Source organism: Nuphar pumila, chromosome 1 (assembly GCF_984573655.1).
Source record: "Nuphar pumila chromosome 1, dmNupPumi1.hap1.1, whole genome shotgun sequence".
Taxonomy (NCBI): Eukaryota; Viridiplantae; Streptophyta; class Magnoliopsida; order Nymphaeales; family Nymphaeaceae; genus Nuphar; species Nuphar pumila.
Genome location: NC_143249.1, coordinates 126,403,532 through 126,411,157, shown reverse-complemented (window position 1 = coordinate 126,411,157; position 7,626 = coordinate 126,403,532).

The window sequence follows — 7,626 nt, the reverse complement described above, 5'->3', positions numbered from 1 at the left end:
TGCAGCTGAACCGAGCCCTTGGGCTCTAGTTCACGCGCAAAAAGGGTAGCTCGGTCTGGTCCAGCGGACCAGACCCATTGTCAAATCAATGCACTTGAGTTGAGCTGGGCACATTCGGTTAGCCACACGCCCAACTCTTATAACCTGAGTTTTTGGTTTCTTTTCTCCTGTGTTAGGTCTGTTCGAGGCACTCTTGTGTCTTCTCTTTTGGTTCGGTTCGACTTGGCTAGGTGCCGGTCTGAACCGGGGGTTCAGACAAGCACCATAGCTGGGACCGGACCTGCGGTGCGCGTGAGCCCAGTCCAACCGTTTCCCTTGGCTGGAGCTGGGTGCACTCCGCACGGGTGTTGTGCACCCTTAGTTCTTGTCTTAGCATTGTGGGAGCAGGTCTGAACCAAGATTCAGACCTGAACACCTCGATAGTCCTGCTAGCACCTATTGCTAGCCGCGGCTCATTCACGGCAGAGCCGGGTGCTAGCGACAAGGTGCTGGGCCCCCGGGCTGTGTGTCGACCCGTTTGTGGGTCCAAGTCCGAACCAAGTGGTTCAGACCTGCTTGTGGTAAGGGCAGCAGGGTCCTGTGGACCAGTCCTTTCCCCCGGGTCCAGATTCCTCGGTGCCACGAAAACTTAGGTCTAGCCGCAGCTGCACTAGTTGGCAGCTTACCTCATCTTAATCCAGTCCCTTCGACAGTCTGGTCCGCACTAAGAATCGGACCAGAACCCCTGGTGTTAGTATGATCGTCTGGCCCGTAGGACCAGACTATCATATTAGTTGGGATTTTGGGCAGCGAGTGTGTGGATCGGCAAGTTGGCACACTTGCAGCCTCGTGATGCCACTGTTGTGGCTGTTAACCTTCTTCTCTATTAAGATCAGTCCATACTTACTTAGAATTGAACCATAGTAGGTCCAAGTTAGTCTTTGCCTTGCCCTGCACCCTCCGTGCATTTCGGTTAGGGTTTTGGCATAATTATATATGCCTTGGGTTTCAAAAAGTTCAGTACATCTATCTATATATATATATATATATGTACACACATATATTGTATATGTATATACGTATGTATATGTGTATGGGTGTGCGTATATTTTAGTACGAATATGTACATACATATGTATACTTGTGCATTTACATACATACATATAAGGACATGTCTTTAAGTGGAATTGAAGCATGTAATATATATATATATATATATATATATATATATATATATATATATATATATATATATATATATATATGTATATGTACATCAGAGCACACATAATGATAGATTCGGTATGACCGAATGGACTTGCGACACTCTTGTGTCCCGTCCAGGTGGTATTTCCCCAGATTTTGTTATGTTCCCAATCAAATGTAGAACTCCATAGTGTCGACCTACATTCGGTTTGGCAAATGGTTTGTTCCGGGTCCGCGGGCGCGGCACCCCGAACCGTGGCAATGCTAATGTAATCCCCATTAGATGGGTTATTTCAGTATCACCTTCGATACGTAAGTGTGTCATGTTGCGTAAGGAAGATTCCTTTTGCCTTGATTTACGTACAATGCCTAGTTAAGGAATACAGACGAATGCTATTGCAAATCCACATATTTGGAAACTCCGTTGAATCACAAGTGTAGTTAAATATCCTTGCTTTGGGTCCGCAGGCACGACACCCCATGCCATGGAAATAGCTAATGTTATTCCCATAAGACCGACTATCTAAGATTTCGCTACAAACATATAAGTGTGTTGAACCACGTGTAATAGTCTTTTGGGTGGCAATTGCACCTTCCCTGCAAGAGCGACGTCCACCTTGGGAAAAACCAATGTTATTCCCATTAGACAGGATGATTGGTTAAATTCAATTTCAAACCTTTGAGAATGCGAATGTAATTCCCATAAGTATGAGAATATTGTGAAATGCAATCTTAACACTGAAGTATGCAATATAGTGCATTTTAATATCATGCAATGCCTTTGATGACCTTATTGTGCAAATAATAGAAAGTTTATGTTACGTTTACACTTTGCACTTGGCACATCCTGACACTGCTTCTAAGTAGTGCGTACCCTGAGGAGGTACATCGCTGAGGCATTGGTAAGCGCACCACGTGCCCTTACTTCAATAAAATGAAAAGATAGAAGATTGAACACCATAGGGTATAAATATTAATATGACTTGTTGTGGGCTCAGTTGGGGTCCTCGGGCTGTGGCCCTTGTGTTGTGTAAGGACTCTTGTATGTGATATACCCTAAACAATAATAAATAATATGGTGTTGTGACTGCTTTCACGAGCAGTGTGCTCCATTCCCCGCATGAGGCTGAGCACGTGAATGGGCAGGCCAAGTCCTCATTTTGCGTACCCTGCAGGGACCACGAGGCAAACTCCTCGTTGTGAGGTATAACTGAACATGAGCCTTAAGAAAAATAAACCTGCTTCGCTCTATTCACAAAATGGTTCACTTTGGGAGAGGGTGAATGGTACAACCCTGAGTGACTTGTCGTTACTACGACACGTGTTTTGACAAGAGCTGTAGCGTCCTTTGGCCTCCAGTCACTCAGAGTCAGGGAGGTCGAGGTTGCCTTCTTAGGACCTCACTACTGCAGTAGTATGGATTGCAATCCTTACCTATGCGAGTGTTTTTTCCTAGCCGCGTGCTGCTCGCATAAGGTTGACTCGGTCTGTAGCTTCCCCGGTTACCACATTAGATTTTAAATAACAGATGCCAGGTGCATGTCTCACAGAATGCGAGGTTTCCTTCGCGTACCCGAAGGAGTAATCAGAAGAACTTAAGAACTAACCAAACAGCTGGCTTACAATAGATGTTACTTTACTTGTGTTGTAGACTTTACTTCAGTTGTTACGTAGTTACTCTACTTGTTGTCAGCACTTGCTACTGCTTGAGTACTTGCTACAGTCACTTCAGTGTTACTTCAGTTACTTACTGCTCAGTTCACTTTACAGTTCAGTTCATTGCTTTAGCTACTTGTTTTCCCTGTTGCTATAGCTTGTTGACTAGTACTCGTCACTTCACACTTACCTGACATAGGCACTTACACTTGTTAGCTTTTCCTGCTTTTCCTGTGTACATGATATATATATATATATATATGTATCTGCTTGTGGTTGTTTCTTCACCACCTCGCGAGAGGACTGACCCCGTTTTATGGGGATGTAGGTGACGAACAGGCATAGTGTGGATGCGATGATACACAGTGGAGGCACGAATGACCCACACACTTGACCTGTAGTTCCTATACCTTGTGGTTTTTGGGTTTTTGGTTGTTGTTGGGATGTACTCCCGATTTTGTACCTTTTGTACTTATATTTTGTAAACTATTTAAACTGTTGGGGGTGTTTCCCCTTTCTACTTCACAGTAGACTTTTGTACACACCGTTGGTTACACTGTTTCCACTTGTTGCACTTATCTGTGGTGGCCGCCCAGACTTGCGGCTTTGTTATTTTTCCCACACCTGCTTTCCGCTGGTTTTCTACTTAAACCTTTCAAAAAAAAATTCCACTGAAAATTCCAAGTTTCCAAGGTCGAGGTTTGGGGCGCCACAGTGTTTGGTATCAGAGCAAAGTTTAAGTGTGTGGTCAGAGCTTCATCGTGCATCATCCATCGCACTGTAAGTATAAGTTCAGCTTCTTTATTTTCTTTATTTCCTGCTTTTAGATAGTTGTGTTTGTGGTTCTGTGTATGTGATAGATGTAGACAAACCCGACCTACGACAAGATTTTGAAGGCTCTCTAAAACCTGACTCGAGGCAAAGAGGCCCTGAGTGGAGCTATGCGACATTTGGCACGTAATGTGCATATGTTGGCACCTCCATGTGCCAAGTGTTTGGAAGATCACGTGGGACAGATCTGTCCCCGTGAGTTGGCTGAGTGTCCCTACTGTAGTCTTCGTGGGCATGTTGAAGAGGAATGCCAGACGAAACAGAGAGATGAGCTCTGGAAGAGCAATGCGGAAGACATCGACGATGTATCTTCAGTCTCTGGACCTTTGGTTGTGAAAGTGGATAGCCAGAACGGAGAAAGGCTTGGAGCGATCGATTCTCCCCAATATTCTCCCGAGTCCTACCCCTATGTTGTTTCTTCGGAGTACGTGCCGTCGATTCTGAGGGAAGTTCAGGAGATCTCTGACACGCCGTTGAGGAATGTTGTTTCTCCTCCACGTGTTAGGTCGAGGCGCTGTGGTAGTCGGAAGGACTACAGAGACTTCTACATCAGCAAGTAGTGAAATTATGATGTGATGTTTTGATGTTAGAAACACTGAGTCAGTGTTTCGTTTTGCTTTTGTCGTGCTTAAGTTGTTGGCAGTGTTTGTTTAATCCTATCTTGATGAAGGGTACTTCTGTAATGTTTCAGTTTCCCTATTAATAAAATGAAAATTTTCCTATCTCTGTGTATTTGTTGGTTGCTTATGTATAGATTTTTGCGTATTTAGATGGCGTGGCGCACCAGATGTGATGACCTTATGTAAACTCTGAACAACCTTACAGAGGTTGTAGGACGACAAGCGGAGACCATGAGGAACATGGGCAAGCACCTCCAGCAGGCCGCCCAGGGACAGGGAGCACCTGCCCAGATTCCTGTTACAGCAGTCCCATACAAGCAATTTATGAGCTTGAACCCTCCCTCGTTTGACGGGAAAGCATCGTCGGAAGCAGCCGAAGATTGGATAAGAGAAATAAAGTGTATCTTTCGTGTCTTATAAGTTGGTGATGATCGGAAAATAGACTTTGGGACATATAGACTCAAGAAGGACGCAAAAAGGTGGTGGGCGACCACCTGGGAGATAAAATTCGACAACCAGCCTGTAGAGTGGGACCAGTTCGTAGAAGCGTTCTACGCAGCTTACTTTCCAGCTCACGAGAAGAACCAGAAAATGCAGGAGTTTCTTGACCTCCAACAAGGTAGTTCTTCTCTCTCTGAATATGTCACGCGTTTTCGCAGCCTGTAGAGGTTTTGTCCGCACTTATACATGACGGAAAAGGAGCGAGCTCTTAAATTGGCTCGAGGTCTGAAGCCAGTCTTATGGATGAAGGTGTACACACGTGCATCTACGACAGTCGATGAGGCTTTAGAGACGGCCTCCTTGCTTGAATATGATTGGACCGAATTGCAGAAGACTCCCGCACCATGTCAGCAGCAGCAGAACCCTGGCCAAAAGAGTTGGCCAAGGAAGAGACATTTCTAGAGGAACCAGGGTGGAAGGAAGTTCCATCCTCAGTCAAAGAAGCAGTGTAACAACAACAACAACAACACCCGCCAGATTCAGTATCAGAACTGTAGACCCCAGTACCAGCAACACCAGCAGCCACAGAAAAAGCAACTTACCGCGGCCAGTTGTCTGAAATGTACCACAGACCATCCAGGGTGACCCTGCCAGCGGGACACGGGCGAATGTTTATATTGTGGAAAGATGGGTCATTATATCTGGTATTGTAGAAAGAAATAGGTGGATGACCAGCGCAGGAACACGCCGAGTACCTCCCAGCCAGCGCAGCAGCGACAACCCTCAACACAGCAGCAACAACAACAACCATATCCACCGAAGCCAGCGAACCAGAAGGTCATTGCCAGTCGAGCATACACGGCAACAGTTGAGCAAGTGACCAAGGTAGAGTTGGTCCAAGGTACGATCTCAGTAGCCGTACATGAAACATTTACTTTGTTTGATTGTGGTGCTACTCATTCATTCATAGCAGCTAGATTCGCTCGTACCTTACCTTTGGCAGTCGAGTCTTTGAATTTTCCATTGGAGGTTTGCACTCCAACTAGAGAGCAGTCTTTTTGTGACTCGTATATTCCAAACATCGTGGTGTCAGTGGCAAAGCATAACCTGTCAGCTGACGTTATCCTGTTAGACATGACAGAGTACGATGTGATTTTGGGCATGAATTGGCTTTTCGAGTACCATGCTCAAGTCTTTTGTCGGGAAGGCAAGGTCGTTCTTTTTCAGCCTAATCTTCTTGTTTTGGAGATCAAGCTTCCTCGACCTCTGCGCGATAGCCGCATGATTTCTTCTTTTAAGGCTCAGAAGTATCTGCAGAATGGGGGTACTGCTTTCTTAGTCAATATTGCCCTAGTTGAACCCGAGATGGTTTTGATCGATGACTTGGACGTGGTATGAGATTTTGCCGATGTGTTTCTGGAGGAACTGCTTGGGTTACCTCTGAGGCGAGAGATCGAATTTGGTATCGAGTTGATGCCTGGAATGACACCGATTTCCAAGGCACCATACCGTATGGCCTCAATAGAACTTGAAGAGTTGAAGCGTCAGTTGGAAGAACTTCTCGATCAGGGTTTTATTCGACCTAGTGCTTCACCGTGGGGAGCACCAGTGCTGTTTGTACGAAAGAAGGATGGATCTCTAAGGTTGTGCATCGATTATCGGATGCTCAACCAAGTGACGATTAAGAACAAGTATTCGTTACTGAGGATCGAAGATCTTTTCGATCAGTTACAGAAGGTGAAGGTTTTCTCGAAGATTGATCTCAGATCGGGTTACCATCAGCTTCGTATTTGAGAGGATGACATTACGAAGACAGCTTTTCAGACGAGATATGGGTTGTATGAGTTCGTGGTGATGCCTTTTGGCCTCATGAATGCTCCAGAAGCGTTCATGGATTTGATGAACCGGATCTTTCGTCCATTTGTGAACTCGTTCGTGATAGTATTTATCGACGACATCTTGGTCTATTCGGAGAGTCCGGAGCAACATCGTAAGCATCTGCGAATTGTGTTGAGTACTCTACGTGAGCATCAATTGTTCACCAAATTCTCTAAGTGTGAGTTTTGGCTCGAGTGCGTCATGTTTCTTGGCCATGTGATATCGAAGGACAGAGTATCCGTCGATCCAGCGAAAGTCGAAGCAGTTTTAGGCTGGAAGCAGCCCCAGAATGTGTCTGAGATTCATAGTTTTCTTGGATTGGCCAGTTATTATCGATGCTTTATCCAAGACTTTTCGAGGATCACATTACCTTTGACGAAGTTGTTATGTAAAGGTGTTAAGTTCGTGTGGAACAGTGCCTGTGAGGATAGTTTCCAGATCCTGAAGTTGAAGTTGACAACCTTGCCGGTGTTAGCTTTACCCTCGGGCAGAGGTTGCTTTGTGGTGTACACAGACGCTTCTGGTATCGGTTTAGGTTGTGTGCTCATGCAGCATGGCCGAGTGATCGCCTATGCCTCTAGACAGTTGAAGACTCATGAGCAAAATTATCCGACGCACGATTTAGAGTTAGCAATAGTCGTGTTTGCTTTGAAATCATGGCGACATTACCTAGATGAGGAATCGTTTAAGGTCTTTTCAGACCACAAGAGCCTCAAGTACCTGTTCTCCCAGAAGGAACTGAACATGAGGCAGCGACGATGGCTTGAGTTCATCAAGGACTACGATTTCACGTTGTCTTACCACCCTGGTAAGGCAAATGTTATGGTGGATGCGCTTAGCCGCAAAGCGAGTGGTGTTCTGGCTAGCCTTGTGTGGAGCCAGAGGATTATTGAAGATTTCGTGGCCTGGAAACCTTTTTCTGTTGGTGATGGTTCGATCAGATTGTCTGGTCTGACCATTCAATCTGAGTTTTTGCCGAAGATCGTAGAGGCTCAGAAGCTTGACGACCAGTATG